The sequence below is a fragment of the Pithys albifrons genome, chromosome 2 (genome assembly GCF_047495875.1).
Source record: "Pithys albifrons albifrons isolate INPA30051 chromosome 2, PitAlb_v1, whole genome shotgun sequence".
Taxonomy (NCBI): Eukaryota; Metazoa; Chordata; class Aves; order Passeriformes; family Thamnophilidae; genus Pithys; species Pithys albifrons.
In genome coordinates this window covers 9,694,297-9,712,762 of record NC_092459.1, presented here as the reverse complement: position 1 = coordinate 9,712,762, position 18,466 = coordinate 9,694,297, and the positions used below count along the sequence as shown (strand labels likewise).

General features: G+C 36.8%; 1 protein-coding gene across 10 annotated transcripts in view; it reads right to left on the bottom strand.

The window, feature by feature from the left end:
- Positions 1-18,466, bottom strand: part of CYRIA (CYFIP related Rac1 interactor A) — a 55,180-nt gene that overhangs the window by 22,215 nt on the left and 14,499 nt on the right. For 7 of the 10 annotated variants that reach the window (XM_071548315.1, XM_071548316.1, XM_071548324.1 and 4 more), the window contains exons 2-3: positions 17,371-17,421; positions 15,514-15,582 (exon numbers count right to left, since the gene is read on the bottom strand). The exons of 1 other annotated variant lie outside the window; for it this stretch is intronic. The gene's annotated coding sequence lies outside the window, so the exon portion shown is untranslated. Of the gene's footprint in view, positions 1-129; positions 8,440-15,513; positions 15,583-17,370; positions 17,422-18,466 lie in introns of those variants that run through there. 2 more of the 10 variants (XM_071548325.1, XM_071548320.1) reach the window with 2 other exon arrangements.

The window sequence follows — 18,466 nt, the reverse complement described above, 5'->3', positions numbered from 1 at the left end:
CAATCATTACAGTAGGAAAAGTATCATCAATCCTCATTTCTATGTACATATAAGGGATATATTTCCACAGCAGGAAAATTTAGGAAGGTAATGTAAGGCTTTCAGATTTCAAAGCAGCCACAGTCGTACCATAAAATGATTTAAATTTAATCAATAATCTCTTCAGAGCATGCAGCTTCATGTAAACAAGGCTTTTTTGTTAGACAAATAGCTTTGTTTTCCATTAGATATCACTTCAAAATTTTCTCTCCAGAACAAATCCAGTGAGCAGACTGTCAAGCCCTTTGCAATTAGCAGCATCTTGCACATACAAAACTGAAACATAAAGAAACATTTTCCATTATTTGTAAAGTTACATTCATTTATATGCAGGAAAAAACTTTAAACTGTTCCCAGAAAGGGGAAAAAACATGCAAACAAAGCAAAATAGATTTTATATAGCGTTAAAACCTGTATCTTCAATAATTTAACACTTCATCACACTGGTATAATACATTTTATCAGCATCAGCTAAGAAGAACAAGATAATGTGCATACACGTTCTTCATTTTCATAAACTTGAAAGAAAAAAATTTATTATGCAATACTATAACAATCTAAATGACTGACTCAGCATGGATTCTTCACTTTAAACTCATTTTAAGCCATATCTTACCTCATCACCTTCAATCTTCAGAGAGTATCCAACCATTTCTTCTACTGCCAAAGTTTGCACTTCATCCAGAACTGGTTTAGCTTTGAACAGTGAGGAACCCTTTGTGCCAAAAACCTGAGGATATGCTCCCTCATTTGCATTGAGTAGCTTGAGGTCATATGCCCAAGCTCTGCTTTCTGATCCTTCTTACAGGAGTACAGCATACCTCAGCTTGGGAGATTTCTGAGTATTTTTCTGAAATTTTTGTTTTATTTGTTAGCTCGTTTTTCATTTTATTCTCCTTTCCTTCAATCCTTGTGTAGAAACTGATTCATCTATTTAGGTCACAACTATGAAACAGAACTCTGGCACAAACTTATATACATTCAGGACCAGGTGGCATTTTCCAACGATCCTGGAAGGTTCTGCTTTGACACCATCTATTTTCAAAGTACATCAACCCCAAAGAGAGTCATATTCAACATCAACATCCAGAAAATACGGTTCAGGCAGCTGCTAAACATGCTTTAACTCTTTATTATTTGAAATAATTTCTTTATAGCTTCCTAAAAAACAAAACTAAAAGCAACATCTGGTTTCAAGACTTTCAAGTATATTTCATCATTCAACATTAAGTTTTAACTTTGAATTTAAAGGCCAACCTTCACCTTAATGAAAGTGTTAATAAACACAATTCCATGCCCCAAACTGAATTATTTTATTCTTGTTCCTTCCCAGTACTTGGATCTTTCAAACTGTCTTTCCTTAAAAACTCTAACAACATGTGCCAAACCTCAGGAACTGCAAGTCACCTCCAGGATAACTTTTAACAAGATTTCCAAGTCACTAATGGCACGCGTTCTGAGCAGGTCAGTATATTTACTGTGGTTGCATAAAAATGCAAATAACAGCTGATGCACAGCAGCAAATCAGAAAGGTTGAACTTAAGAGCATAAAACCCCATTTTATTAAGCTAGAAAGTATTTTATTTTGCTTACTGTAAAATCAGTTTGAATGTTGAAATGAGACTCAATGCAAACATATAAATATTGTGGATGCTGCTCTACTGAATGATAGCAGCTTCTCTTTTTTGTCTAATCCCTACAAGTTCCAACTTTTAACTATGCTTTAAAAATTACATGTTGACAATGTTTGCACTTTCTTTTTCTCTACTGTTTTCCAAACTGTTAAAGCTTACCCTAAGATATTATATAAGCATACAGAAAATACCTCTTAAGCTACTGTTGATAGTTTAAAGCTCATTGCTTGATTTTTTATGCTCAACATTTAATTAGTAGCACACACACATAAACCATAAAATCAGTAATGAACAAGAAGGTATATTTCACATTTTGTGTTTTATTTACCATTATCCAGTAGCATATATAAAAATTTGAGCTTCGAACAAAATAGCACAGGCTGTTTTTGAAACACATAACTTTGCTCCTAAAATTTCATTAGTTCTGTTTCAACATTCTAGAGGTATTACCTAGGATGGGAAAATAAATTCCTTGCCCCCCACTAAACCTATCAGTTTATTTTTGAATTGTGATGTACAAAATACTATCCCCTCCCCCCCAGCAAATCAGAGCTCAACCCTACAAATCTGCCATGGATTTTATATACAAATATTGAAAATATGCTGAAATATGTATGTACTATATACTTAAATACAGTTTTGAAAATTTAGTTAGTATTCACAAACTGAGTATTGTTAACTAAACACTGAATGTCCAAAGCTGAATATCATGTTAATTAACTCTTGTTTAAAATCTTTGTTTATACACTGTTTCAGCAACTACATAATTTTTGACTGTGGAGTTTTGCACTAGTGTCAAACAACAGCTACAGTGCTATATAAATTGTTAGAGAAATACTATTTATTTCATCTCTTACAGGACTAATTCAATCAGTACCAACCCAAAACTATCAGCAGCACTCCAGCTACACTGAAGATGTAACAGACAGACAAAGCATTTAAACCTCATGTCAGTGAAAAAGGAGGACACAATTAGCAGCTCACGCCTTTGCTGCTCATCAGTGCTTCTTTGCCAGATACTATTTCCTAAGTCTGCCTGCTTACATAAATGTGGTCTAAAAGGCTTTTGTCAAAATGAGCTGGATCAGCAAATACCTACTGCTTAAACTCATTTAAATCATCCTAATGAAGCAGGGCTTTCAGCGTTCTCATGAGCAGCTCTATTGGGAGTTTCACGAGAAACAGGGGCTCCCAAGCTCAGCAGTGGCAGTGAAAGATTCGGAATGATAACTTCTGGTGGCACACCTATGTAGGTAGAGACAGGAGGCATCCAGTCCACAGTCTGAGGACACTGTACTAAGCACATCAGCATCATTAAAACACTGGAACTGACCTTACTGCAAGAATAATTAATTGTGGTTTGAAAAATGCACCAGCATCTGAACAAACTCAAGATCTCTCAGATCAAAAGCGTGATTCCAAATCACTGTGATACTCACTTCTGCAGTTTGCTGAGGTGCTTTTAAGGAAACAGCAGAAGTGCAAGATTCAAAAAATTTGCTTGGAGAACTGTCTGCTCATGGCTTGGATGGGTGCACTGGACACTGGGTGAGAAACTGGCTGGATGGCTGGGCTCAGAGGTGGTGGTGAATGGAGTTACATCCACTTGGTGGCCAGACACCCGTGGGGTGTCCCAGGGCTCAATACACAAGCCAATCTTGTTTAATGTCTTTCTCAGTGACCTGGACAAGAGGATTTGCACTGGTGAGGCTGCACCTTGAGTACTGTGTCCAGCTCTGGGCTCACTTCAAGAATGACACTGAGGTGCTGGACCATGTCCAGAGAAGGGCAATGAAGCTGGTGAAGAGTCTGGAGAGTAAGTCCTATGAGGAGAGGCTGAGGCAGCTGAGGTTGTTTAGCCGGGACAAGAGGAGGCTCGGGGGTGACCTTACTGCTCTCTACAACTACCTGAAAGGAGGTTGTAGCAAGGTGGGAGTCAGTCTCTTCTCTCAGAAAACTATCAATAGGATGAGAGAATGTGGCCTCAAGCTATGCCAAGGGAGACTCAGGTTGGATACCAGGAAGGATTTCTTCATGGAAAGGGTTGTAAATATTGGAACAGGCTGCCCAGGCAAGTGGGTGAGTTGTCATCCCTCAAGGTATTTAAAAGATCTGTAGATTGTGGTGCTTAGGCATGTGGTGGATTTGGCAGGATCAGGTTAGAAGCTGGACTCAATGACCTTGGAGGTCTCTTCCAGTCTATACAATTCTATGATTTACTCCCATGAAACTCCACAATAGGTGTCTTTTTAACCATCTCTCCAGTTTTCTTATAGTTAAGAGTATTTGAATGGTTATGGTATTCTCATACTCATACTCTCATTCTCAGCTTCAATTGTTTTACTGCTAAATGTTTACATCTTATAAACTGTAGTTGCATTGATAAAGAATAACATAATGACTGGTATTTAACAGTCGCAGTTGTTCAAATACAGTTAGTTTTCATATGCAGTATTATTCCTCTATGGATTTTATTTTAGAAATAAGTTTAAAACTGTATTGTTAGTAAGAAAAGAAAAATGTAAAAATAGTCATCCATTTGTGTTTGAGATGCTAACTGTGCAAAAATTCCAAAGATATTTGATAGGGAAGTACATACAGTATTCTCTAGCAATGCACAGGTAAGGAAAAAACATATCCAAATTCTTTTCAGAGAGCACGTTATATTAATTTTCCAGAAAAAAAATCCTCAATGCTGGCCCCTAAACACTGCATTTATATGATATTCATAATATAAATGACATACATAAAGTGCACCAAGAGAAAACCTGTATGCAAGCAAAGAAAAATCAGTACCATACATTCTTAGGCAGGTGAAGCATAAACAGACAAAAAGACACTCAAAAAACCTCAAAGCCAAAAAGATATAAAGAAGTGAAAAGTAGAATAAGAGAAGAAAGTCGCTCAAGGTGAAAGTAACTTGAGATAAAAGAATCATTCCTGCTTTGAACAATAATTTTATTAAAATTCCTAGATAAGCAACACTTCCAGCCAAGAGCTTTTGCTGTTAACTGATATACAGATTGCAGGACACAATTAAAACCTACAAAAACAGTGAGGCAAGTAAAAGGGAATTAATTAATGGTTTGTAATGACAAATATATTTTTCACTAATCATAAAATGTTTAAAGAGTTGGCCAACAACATTACTACCCATAGCCTCAAGGATTACAGAGTTCTTGGTTTCATTAAAATTAAAAAGGAAAAAAAGAAAAAATTACCTTAGATGAACTTAAAACTTACCCAATGCATGGATTTTTCTATATGCCAACTCTCACACCTGAGTAGAGCAGAACTTCTATATATTTTCAAAGTACATAATGCCATCATAAAATAATGAAAACCTGGCAACTAAAATATCTGGATTTCGATTCATAGGTCATAATAAATAAAAAAAGAAACACACAACACAAACCAACCAACCAAAAAAACACCAACAAAAATGTGGAATGGAAGCCAATTAAGTAATTAGAAAAAAATTATATTTGAAATTAAGAAAACACTGTTGTACTTTGCTCCTTCTGCCTGAGTGTAGAGTAACTACAATGACCTAGTCTGACTATGACATCACCTGCACAGATGCTTTATACAAAGCAGGGACAAAATTCCTCTGTATATGAAAAATGGAGCCTCTATCAATTGATGCTCTTTGGCAAGAAAAGGATATCAATGCTTACCAACCTGATACACAGCAGGGAGAGCTACTTTAAGGGTTTCTTCCTTCAAAACAAAACCACTGTATTTTTGTGGAGTTTGACTTAGTTCTTCCATTTTTTTCTAAGAAAAGGGCAGCCACACCATCATCTTCCTCTTAAAAGTTTCCTTGTCCTCATAATTTCTCACCCAAATCATAGTGAAAAAGGAAGTAAGCCATCTTAAAACACACTTACTTCTGGAAATCTAATGGTTTGAACATTTGCGAAAGTATCTGTTTTCAACATCTGGAATATAATGAGGGGGAAATCTATTCTAGAACAGATAACTTCTGAGATACAGAATCAGTAACAGAAGAAAAGTGTTCCTGGTCCTTTTTGCCTATGAATGACTACGGATTGTTCAGTCTTCTGACTATGCCACACACAAGAGTGTTTTTATCATACAGAAAATCCAATCCAAGTCTCTGAAAAAAAAAGATGAAACCCATAGTTCTTTAGGCAACTATGATAAAAACTTTCCTCAGTTTGATTTTATTTTCAAGTTATTTCTTGTGCCAGTTGATAACAGGGATAAGTCTTTGCATGTCAATTTTCTTCTTTGTCTATTTTACTCATTTTAGTACATAAATGCCAAAACAGTACATCCAATCTCAGTCAAGTCCTGATATATAAAACCATAAATCCTACAGTGACTGGATTTCTTCTTGCGTTTTTGCTAGTGATCTGCTCTGAATGTGTCAGCATGTAGGACATTATGCATTTTGCCATTTTGTATTTCTGGTTTGTAGGGTAATAATCTGAAACATACAGTTCTGAAGTACTCTTTACAAGTATTGTTTCCTGAAAAAGGGGAGAGAATTTAAACAAGATCTTAAATACTAAGCAGACAATACATTTAAATCAAAGTTATAGACATTAGTGGAATTAAGACAGCTATGGCTGACTATATGTACCAATAGCTCACGATTTGAGGAATTAAAGATGAAATGCGGATCTTTGTAGGGATTAGTTGCTATTAGTTTAAAATACTTCCATTTGTGTAATAGTGATCTTATTTAATATCTCATTACAACAAAACTTTCTGACCAATTTCTGTTACAAAGCTGTTGATGAAAATAGCAAGAGTTCTACTAGGAAAAAAAATCAAAAAAACACAGTAAATAGATTGAAGGATAATATAGACTTTTAAAAAATTATTTAGAATTTCAGAAAAAGGTAAAACAAAAATTTCCTATGTGTCTTTGGGTGAGGGTAATGGAAGAAAGAAGACATATCATCCCCAAAAAAGCAGCTTGGGAGACCTGCCAACCCAAGAAAATAGTAAAGAAGGTTCTCCTGAAGTATGGTGGTGTATGAATAACAGAATAGAGCAAGAAGCTTCAGGGGGATTAATTAACCATGTATCTGTAAAGGCTTCTAAAACAACAAATGTTCTTTCTAAAGGAGTTTGCCAGAGGAATGGCTATTTTTGACTTTTATGATAGTTATGTAGAGAATTAACTGAATATAAGGATGGAAATACAGGAGAAATTAATCAGAAACAGCAGAGATTCCTAAACAAGAACAAAATGGCAAATTAAAGATCATGATTTCACAAATGCAGTTTCAGCAATCCCAGGTACCTGGAAGGATAAGTCTCTTAGAAAGTTGATTTAAGGGGTAAGGGAGTGCAGGAAACTCAGTGTTTAAGACAATACACAACAGGTTATTCTGATGGGGAAAAAGAGATAAAATGGAGGCTCAGAAATGAATAAACCTGTATAAGCACAGAGAAGAACTGAAGGAAGAAATATATAGAGGGAGCTTTGACAAAGGACTGAGAAGAGAGATGAGAAAAAAGAAATTGTTACTACCATAAATTTGCTAAAACACTGAAAATCTGAAAAGACAGCTGTCAGCAGTTAACTAGCAAAAAAAAGAGAATGGTATTTTTAAACAGTATCTGTTATCTGTTGTATAGATCTGGTTTTGCTCAATACTTTTAATTAATGACAGACAGAGAAAAAGAAAATACCCCCTTAAAACATGACCTCACCTAGAAGGGAATTGAAATATTTTGGAAAATAGGATCATAATTCAAAATCTCTTTGATAAACTGGAGATACTATCCAGAAGACATTCTGTAAATACATATGTAAATTATTCCACTCAAGGAAAAAAACAAATCAATCCCACAAATGTAGATGGACTGGTAAGCAGAAGGACTGAGGAAAAAATATTTAATCATTATATTGGACTATAAATTAAACATAAAGCAGGTTAGAAAGTTGCCAAACCCTCAATTTTTCAGTGACTGCTCTCACAGTCAAGTTAAGGGATGAGGGCATTGAATATTGAATATTCTTACAAGTTTTCTTCAAAACACTAGTCTGTAAGATCTGTAAGTATGCAGGAGTTCCAGGAAAGTATAAATTTCAACAAAACTTCTCTTTTTTTTTCTTAATTGTGTATTTTTAAATCCTTCTGATATTATTTTGTTAATTCCTTTTCTTTCACATTAAAGACTCAATTCATTAAGATATACAGGAGAGAATGGTTCTGTGGCACTTTACTGCAAAACAGCCTGCCTTAACAGACAAGCACATTAGCCTTCTAAATGATGCAAAGAGATTCTTAAGTTTGTATTGTGCCTAATACTTTAAGAACTGCATTCCCCAGCAAATCTATTTTCAAAAAATGTGGTTTACTTACACTGACTGCCAAACAAGCCTTGTGCCCCAACACGAGCTGGCTTTCAAGTCTTTTGGGTATATTAAGAAGCTTGCTATTGGCCTAAGATGACAAACAGGGAAGGACTACTGTGGATGGCACTGAATCAAACCCATCCTTTTAATTAAAAGTTAAGGTTTCTTGTAAGCCTAAATGAAAACCGAAATCACGTGGTGACCCTGACAGGCTCTGCAGTAATTAATTCTAATCACTACTGCAAGCTATCCCTAATTCAGTAATGAAATTTGTACAACTTTTTATTAAGCCAATAAAATTGATGCACAGCCGTGACTTTATACCCCAGTCCCGCCTTGCTGTATATGTATCTCTTTTCAGCTGACTGGGCGATGCGGATGGCGATCGGCCCCAGCCCTATTTGCGGCCGTGCGGGGATGCTCTTTCTCCCGGGAAAGCCGAGCCCGGCGGGACGCGGCGCGGGCACAGCGCCCCCTGGTGCCCCAGGGCCGCCACCGCTCCGCTCCCGGCGGGAGCCTCCCGCGGCTCCGGAGCATCTCCAGCAGGAACATCCACGGCTTCCCCGGGCACCCGCACTGGGAATCTCCGCCTCATGTTCCACCGGAGCTCCCTGCGCATCAGTTTCTGCCCGTTGCCTCTTGTCCTGGGTACGCTGGGGAAGATCCCGGCTCCATCCTTTTGACGCCCTGCCTCCAGATACTTAAAAACATTGATGAGGTTCCCTCTCAGTTTTCCTCCTCTCCAGGCTAAACTAGCCCAGCTCCCTCAGTTTTTCCTCTTATTGAGGTGCTCCAGTCCCTCCATACCATCTCCCCGCCTAAGGAAAGGCCAGGATGAGCCTTAAGGCTGGGTGAGATCAGCCCGACAGTGCCAACAGGAGACCCTCGCATCTGCCTGCATTCCTCCAGGGACTCCACAGCTTCTCTATCAGTGGATTACCTTCTCCTCTACTGTTACTGCCCAAACAAACCCCAAAGTAATCCAGCCAGTATTGTAATAACCACATTTCAGAATTGATACCAATATTAAAAAAATAAATCATATTGGTTTCCCTTTTTTCCTCCTGCAACTCAGAACATAGTTTTAAAGTAACCACGACTGCATCAAAAATTATCACAACTGTCATTTCCAAAGGCTGAACACACATGGAGGGTTGTTTGGGCTGAAATCTCGAGGCTGGCCAGCGTTCTCAGCACAGAATCCCACACATGCCACATCAGCCCTGGCACCAGTCCTGTTTTCTCCATCTAAACAGAAATAACATTTCTATTTACACTTCCTCAACCAGTTTTGATTAGCATTATTTCTTTTGAAGTTAAGAAGTAGTCTAAAAGTTCAGAAAGAAGAAATGTTTTTGTAGTCTGACTAAGAAACAGATCCATGGGATGAGATACACCAACTTTAAAATGCCAGTTACCTGCTAACAAAAATGGAAGCAAGTAGTCACATCCAAGATTTTCTTACAGTCTTTGGTGAATCCTGTTTGAAAGGCAAATCATGCCTTTTAGAACAAGGAACTATAGAAAATACACTATATATTTAGGTTTAGAGCAAAATTTGAATTTACTTTTGCATAACCTTGTCTCATTTTCAGCTGTAACTAACTTGCCATTCACACTGAGACGTGGTATAAGTCTCATCTAAAGAACAGAATTCAAAGACTGAAAACAAATTGAAAGACCTAAATTAATACACGTTTCACAAGTGCAAAAAATCCTTTCCATAAAAAAGCCTTTAAATTGCAAAAAGAATAATATTCTTTTATTATAGATTTTTTTTGAAACATTAATATTAGGAAAAATATACCTAATATACACAATATAAACTATATATATACATTGGTATCAGATGAAAGTTAAATATTTTAATTTTATACCTAACACACCAACTTAATACTACCACTCAAAATACTTGGCCTAGTCTTTATGAAAGGAAAATATTCAAGAAATGATCCCTGTAAGTGAGGTGTCACCTTTCTGATCTTCCAAAGGACAATTATTTGAAGTCTGAAAAAGTCCAACTCCCAACAGGGCACATCCCAGTCCTACACTTGGGTTTTTGGGTATGGCCTCCACACTGTCACCCTACAAAAGGCAGTAACTACTTTCATTCAGGCTCTCTTAATTCAGTTCTTGAACTATGCGCTTCTTCTAGTTCAGTGCTTGACCAGCCACCCACCTTCCCATCATCAGGGCTAAAATGAAGCATTGCCTAAAACATTAAAATTATCACCATACTACCAATTAATATTTTATTAACCTAAAGAATCAGAGCAAAGTGACCAAGACTGTTGTTTAATGTTTCAAATGAAATTAAATATGCAAATAAGGTCCTTATTTTCCTATAATTCACTTTGTTCCAAAACAGAGGTAGCCAAGGGGTCTGATAACTAAAGGTTTTTGGAAAACATGCTGTGATCAGCATATTCCAAGCAGGAGGAAAACTCCAATACAAATCAAGATAGCTCTCTGGCACCTGATTTGGAAGCAGGCTGCAGTTAAGGCAGTTATCCACTAAGTGGCATTATCAACCTGAACACCTAATTGTGAAAAAAAAATGATCATTGCAAAGAGCATTTTATGCCCTACAAACAAATTGATGGAAAATATTTTCTTTGAATGATTAATTTTATTCAACTTTCTCATAAAATTTGGCATTGTTCCCAATAGCATTACCAATTTAGTTTGCACATCAAAACATTTGCAAATATTTAGCAGGATGGTCAGGTTAGAAATAAAACCACCATGACAGTCATATTAAGCAAAGCAACCAAAATATGGGAGATATGAGTTCAAATTAGACACATAAACGGTACAACAAGGTATTTCAAAAATAGCTGGGGTTTCAGTAATGCTGTAAGTCAACAACTCCACTATTTCCTGTTGTGAAGTGTGAAAGTATAAAATTCACACTAGCTATCTTCTTTAGATAAAACACTTTAAAAAATGTAAAACCAATAAATTAGAAATACTGACTCTACCTGATGCTATAGAGTATTAAAAAGTTACAGTAATTTGGGAAAGAAAACAATTAGTGAAGCATAGTAGTTAAAGATTTGTTTTCAAGATGTTAAGGGTTAATGACTGTAAATATAGGGGGGATTTGACAATTATTTACTGGGAAAATGCCTTTAGGAACAATATAAATACCAGAAAAAAGTATTAGAACTCTCATTTTAAAATAGTTTTCCCCTATTCCTATTGTTGGTCCCCGTTCTTTTGTCACTGTCAATTTGTTCATACATAAACAGGAAAAAAAATCAGTATTACTGTATACAAGACTACAGAAAATATAAATGAGCAACTACTGTCTCTCTGCCTCATCAAGGCATATATTTTAAGCTTGTGAAATGTCCTATACATGTATTCAAAATTCTCAGCATACTTCAATGGTACAAGGAGCAAGACATTCCATTTCTTTTTTAAGTGATTTTTTTTTCCTCACTGGCCACAGAGGAATTGCATTAGGACATAGTCCTTTTTCCCTACATCCGCCTACTGCAAACATTTGCTGCAAGTCAGTGACTCCAAAACCAAATTGTTTACAATTAACTCAAATAGCCATTAAAAAATTGTTTCTTTGTTCCAGTTGGAAAGAGGGACAGCCAGATGTGTGGCTTGTTGATCTTGCTCTTTTCTGACCTCTGAGTGTAGGAAGAACTGCAGCTGAGGAAGGAAGTCAGCAAGTCATGTTAATGAAGGTTAACATTGCAGAAAAAGAGCTTGCAAATTTTTGTCATGAAAGAAAAATCTCTTTTAAAGTTCGTTAAGAAATACAAAGCTTTACTTCTTGCTATTGATGAAACAGTAAAGTATTTGTTTTAGAAGTCAATAGTTTCTGTCTTTTGCTACTTCAAAAAAATTTTATTCTTAATTTCAAAAACTTAATGAAGTTTCACTGTGGCAAATTAGCAAACAACTCATCATTAACACCTGCTGGGAAACCATCCTTCTTTGAGGATTCAAAACTCAGGAAAAGGATTTTAATTTTAGGCTCTGACAGAGTCACAGTCTAGCAATACAGACCAAAATCTGGCCTATAGCCTAAATCCAGATTGAGAGTGTGCCCAGTTCTTGGGAAAACACATCTGGCCAACAATGCAAGGCAGCCCCCTACAATTACCACAGTACTTTTCTTCACAGGTCTCCCTGAAACATGATCATATCTGTGCAATACTTGGCAATGAATTAACAGTGTTGAGAAGCTCATTACACAGTAGTCCTTGCAACAGCTCAGAACACACTTGTACACGATACTCTGTGGGCATAAAATCTCTCAAACCTTGCATAGCAACACATGTGAAACATTATCATCTTGTTTATAAACTCTTAATTACTTTCTAAAAAAATGTCTAACATGCATTCTGAAGTGTGTAGACCTTTATCAAGGTAGACGAGATGTTAGTAAGTTATCATGGCCTGAGGTGACACTTAAAGACACGTTTGTGAAGCACAAATTCACTCCAGAGATTCAGCTTTAGATATTAATTCTGACACCTCAAGCAGTTAGTGAAGTGTACTTCAGACATCCAACTTAATTGCCAAAATGAGGTTAAATGTTTGATGTTGCTCTCACTGCATTGCAGCTTCATCTTAACAGTTGACACCGCTTTTGGTAGAAAATCGTGAGCAATTCTTGTCAACCAGATAGTATTTCAGAATATACTTACCCTCTGAAGACATGAATTGTCATAGTTCATCATCACAGTTCATCCTCTAACTTATGTCTACTGTAGTACTGTTTAATTAAGAAATTTTCCTATGTATTCTTAGCAAACAGGAAATGGAAAATGAAAACTTCCCATCCCACATTCTCCCGCCCCAAGGTCATTTAACAGCCAACATTAATAGATCACCATACACATGTACACACAAAATGCTTCTGCAAACAGTTATACAATTATTTAATTTGATAAGAAAATTCAAACTGGAGAACATAAGCAATATTTCCTGTCATACTTTTCAAAACAGTTGCAAGGGATACTGGTCATTTTAAAAATGGTCTGAGATTCAATCTTGCTCTTTGCACTGAGGGAAATGAAAACATTGTCAGGTAAAACTCCAGGCACAACTCCCAGCACAGCTCAAACAGCTCCCAGCTATGAGCACAAAGAATTGTTTCTGCCACATTAGTATTTAGAATTTATTATTTGCTTATCACTGTCATATTAAGATTTGATTTTCAGAACATTCAGATGCTTCTAGAGCTTGTATTTTTTCAGTCTTCTAAAAAAGACAATCTGTAAGGTCATTAAAGGCATATTTAAAGGCTTCATTTGGAAAACAGTCTTAATAACTGTAAAAGGTCTCTTAATAGCCAATGGTTAGGGTTTCAAAAATGTATCAGGTAAAAAAAAACCCTAACAAATTTTCCTGCCTGTTGTAATTCCTACCAGTTTATCATTTTCTACCAATGTACTTAATAAAAGCAGTGAACCACAGCGTAACATTAACTTTCTAGAGAATAAATTAGGAATAATAATTTAACAAATATCTTATTTTCTCATTTCACCCTCCTTTTTCCTCCTCATTTCCTGTTTTTTCTGACACATCAAGAGTATTTATCTCCACTCCACCATTTTTCCTTTTTTTCCTTCTTTTCATTCTATTTTTCCTGTCTGTAAGATCTCCCTTCAACTGATCTCAGTCCCCCACCACTGGGGTGGATAAGGCCATGAAGAGCACTCATTTTTGAGATTCTCTCCTCTCTGGCCCAGAGGGATCATCCCGCATTTAAAAGGTAGAATGGGCCATTAATTTTAGTTGAAATGCTATTGTAAAATTTAATAAGTATATCATATATGAAATTCCTGTTTCAAATTCCGTATGACTGAAACAAAATAGAATGCTGGAAGGCACTCTAAAGGAGAAAATAAAACCTAAAAATAAAATATGCAAAGTAGTTTCACTGGTTAAGTATACAGTCCTTACAAGTTCCCATCATTAGTTTAAAACACGGAGAAGGATAATTTCCTACACTGCAGAAATTGTCAACGCTCTGATTGTAGCCTTTTATCTAAATAAATATCTCCAGGCACCCCCCACGTCCACCTCCGCCCTTGGACCTGGGTTTATTTGCCTATCCAGTGAAAAGAAACAGGACTATTGCTGTCTTTGTCGCCTTAAATTAATGAACCTCTACACCTTCCAAATGCCTCTGCAGGAGCCTTTCTTTTGAACAAACCTCCACATGAGTAGCAAACACCTTTATTTTGACAGACTGCCCTGGGTTCACCTGGGTACTGTGAACCTGCCTTGACAGAAACTCAGTCTGTCATGTTGGGCTTGTTTTTTACCTGCAACAAATGGAAGTTGTGTGATCTTTTGCCCACAGCATCACTTTGTTGGATGTCTCTCACGGCAGCTGAACTAATGACAGCGTTCACTGTTACTAAAGCAGGGTTAGCTTAAAGAGTCCGTTCCATACTCAGTGGCTTCCATCTCTCCGAGAAAACACTGGATCAAAACTACCAACTCGCACAGCCTTCCTTCCCACAATAAAGTTAAGATACCAGTGCCTTTAAGATCCAAGTGTTAGATGCTGCTGCCAAGTGCCCAAGTCAAATGTCCTGTCTGCTTCACACTGCCCACCAGCACAGAAAGGACTGGCAAACAGCAATGTTTGTGTCAGGACCACTAGAACTGGTGTCTGTGACTCACAGCCCTGGAGACCCAGCGCAGTGCTGACCTTAACTTGGCTGCATGTGTAGTGCAACACTGAGATCTCCCTTCTGTTCCCTATAATCTACATAGGAAACATGGGTAGCCGAATTGACACAACCTCTAATGTTTTCCTAGGAAGATGAAGGGAATCTTGAATGACAAATTCTTCTTTAATTACATCTGCAGATCAAGACCTTCTAGCTCTTCTCTATCACTCTCTGCTTCCTGCTCTGTCATTGAAGTCTGCAGCTGTTCACAAGCCCTTCACAGTCTTCCTCATGTAGCAAATCTTTTCTCAGAACGTAGAGAAACAAGAAGTTTAAAGCCAACAAAACAATTTGTTGCTGCAGGTACTGACACCGATTTCCTTGAGTTGACACCAGTACTTGTCTGAGTCTGCAGTGAGCTGATACAGAGGTCTGAACTGACAGATGTAATCCTCCAGAAAGCCTTTGCAATCCCACAGATTTTCAGCAGCAAATTCCCTAAACCAGCATATCCGGCTGGTGAAGGTGTTGATGCAAGAAAAGGGGCAGACAGAAATCACCTGCAACTTTGGATGGCAACAAGACAATCAAAAAACTACATACCTGATCATAAAGACAATCCTGTACGTAGACTGACCACACAGAGCCGTTGGTGTGGTTTTTCTCAGGGAATATAAAAATTTAGGACAACTGAACTATTATTATTTAAAACCTCAAATAACATTGGACTCATTCAACAAAGACCAACACTGCACAAAGTAAAGTCCAGCATATGGCAGTCTTTAGCTTTCTTTCGATTCTTATATAAAAGAAAGGTGGTACTTAACACAAACACTTGATTATGTCTTACCTAGAAATACAGTGGTTCCAATTCACATTCAGAAATCCAAACAGGTGATGCTAAACATTCAACGTCCGTCTGTCATAAAAAGCATTCAAGATTACACTTGGGATCACTGTGCTTTTCCCTATCTCAAGTTTCAGATTAAACTTTCTAGTTTACAAAGGAAATTTCCAGGAAAAATAAAAATTATTCTAGTCAAACTGAAATTTGTAACATCCTAAAATTTTTGGAGTGATATTATTCAAAAATGTACATGGGTCAAAACAAACAGGTACTTAAACTAAATTTTATCCCATATAATTTTGCAGAACAGATTCAATTTAAATTGGATTTTATAATGAGCTGTTGCAAAGGTTGGTATGTCCGAAGGAAAATGACCTTCACTGGTATTGGTATGCATTATATTAAGAAATAAAAGATATAACAATGAAATCATGAAAATGGGAATAAAGTTCCAAAACATTTAGCAATTTAGTATAAAGGTTATATTTATTTAAAGCAATATTTATATTGAAAAAGTTCAGCTAAAGCAGTTCTAAGTTCAGAAATAAATTTTCCAATCTTTTGAAACTACTGAATTAAATAATGTAAATTAAATGCCCACTAGGGATCATTTCATTCTGCAAGTGTTGTGGGGGGAGGCTACCAGATAAACACAGGGACCAATTCCTTCAAAAGGATCTATAGGGACAGCTATTCTGATGTTACTTTTTCAACTCTCTAAATAAAATAACTTAGCAGCAAGTTTGCTTCCAGAATAAAAGTGAAGGTAACAAGAAAAAGAAATCCACTACAGAAAAGCTTGGAAGTGAACTTCCATTTCAACCATAACCTCAATAACACTAATATAACCCAACAAACACTCTTCCCAAATATTCAGGTTCACTATCCACAAAACCTCAGAGGCCAAGCCAGAGGGTCCATAAATCAGCTTAATTAAGTTTTGGCTTTGAAAAACACATGGTTGTGTTTCTGCAGCTATATTTATAAATATATAACTAAAAACTGGTTCTAATCTAATTATGACTTTTATCATTTAAATTCAAAATAGTAAAAGCGCTTGACTCCTGCCTAAAGAGGAATTATCTTTTGAAACTCAGGGGAAAGGTGGTGGGGTGCAGATAGGGTTTTTTTCTAAAAATACATTCCTTAGTACAAATTTTAACAATTCATTATAAAAGCAGGTTAAATTAAATCAAAATGTAACACTAATTTTCCAGTTAGAACACCCACACAGGGAACTAATTAGCAGTAGCTCCTCTGTGTAAACAAATCTTTGTACCAATTAGTAGTTGGTCAAGTCAGGGAACTCCCTTTCTCTAGGGGAAAAACGTCTATTTTCAGCATTGCATTATTTTGCTGCTGGCTGAAAATTCTGTCCACTTCTGTAGCAGTGGAGGGCATTTAGAGCTTGTATTTCAGACAGTCTGATGGGAACCTGGTCAAGATTTGGGGAAAAAAAAATGGCAGTAGAAGGCCTGTAAAAATCACAGAATCAGGACTTCAAAAGGGATGAGAGCAAAACCCACTCTCTGCCTAAGCCAATTCTGTCCCCAAGGATTTACACAGACCAGAACAATAACAGTGAAACGACTCAAAACAAACAGTGGAGTAAATGAAAAAAGTACATGGGAAGACGAATTCTCATTTGTTATTCTACAATAAGAAAGGCAAACAAATAAAAACCACAAGGCAAGAACATTATGCCCAGATAGCATTTTGGAAGCATCAATTAGGTGCAACAGTAAAACTACATACAGGATGGCATTCAAGGGGGGCTGAGTGTTCATTTATCACTGATGACATTCAAAACCTGCTAGACAGCTGTTCTGTGCAAGAAGGAAAGTACCAGAGTTGACTTACCTTGTTGAAGATGATCCAGAGCCTTCCCAATACTTAGACAGAGGCTGCAATCTGTGGATTTTAAAATTTGTTTAAAAGGATTGTTATTAATGAAACTGTTTCAATTACTAAGCAAAAATCAGAAAAGTTACTGAAATGCCTTCAGTACAGAGTAACTTCCCTTTTTTTCAAATGCAAAGAATATTCCTGCAAAGTATCTTCTACTGTGCATTATGCAGACAGCAGAAGGTCAATTAATCTCATAGCACCAATCATCAGGTAGTGAACTACTGTTACTGTGTTTAGGTCACTCTGAAGAACGATGCATTGCACCCATATGGGAAAAGAATCTGGGAAGGAACCATCACAGAACAGGCAAAGCAGGAACACTCCAGGACAAAGAAAGGACTGGCAGCACCTCACAGAACCCAGAAACCCACCTCTTCCTAGAGAGCAGTGATGTATTAAGAGACAACTTCTGACCCTCCAGCACAACAGGGCTGCAAAAACAGCTCTAAATACTATTGTTTTTTACAACATTTACTGATTGGATATGAGAAAATATGTCCCCTTCCCTCTTGACCCAACAACAACAAAAATGACAAGTCTGAAAGAGTCAGGAACTCTAGCACTAATTAAATATATAGAAAAACTAAATTTTGGAAACAAAAAACCAGCAACTGTCAAGGATTATCTACTGTTCAGCTGAACCATAAAATTACAAAAACCTTTGCAACTTGCTCAGAACAGTTATCCCTCAGCACAACTTAAGTAGGACGGAGGGCTGAATTAGATTTTTAACAAAATACACATTTCATTCCAAAAGTCTGCTTTTTAACCTTTTAAAAAATTATCTCAGATATCCAAATTTCAGTAATAAACAAAATCAAACTAACACAAAAACCAAATGGGATGTAAGAACAATGTCAATCCAACTCATACATTCAATGTGATGAACAGGCATGAAATGGGCATTAAAAAAAAGACTAGGTGGTGGCAGGAAGCCCTTCTTGTTCGCAAACAAAAACTGCATGGAATGGGCTGCAAGGCAAGTTCACTGAGGTAACACATTTGGATTGAGAGAGATGTTGATTGGGAGAGCAAGTGCCATGGGAAA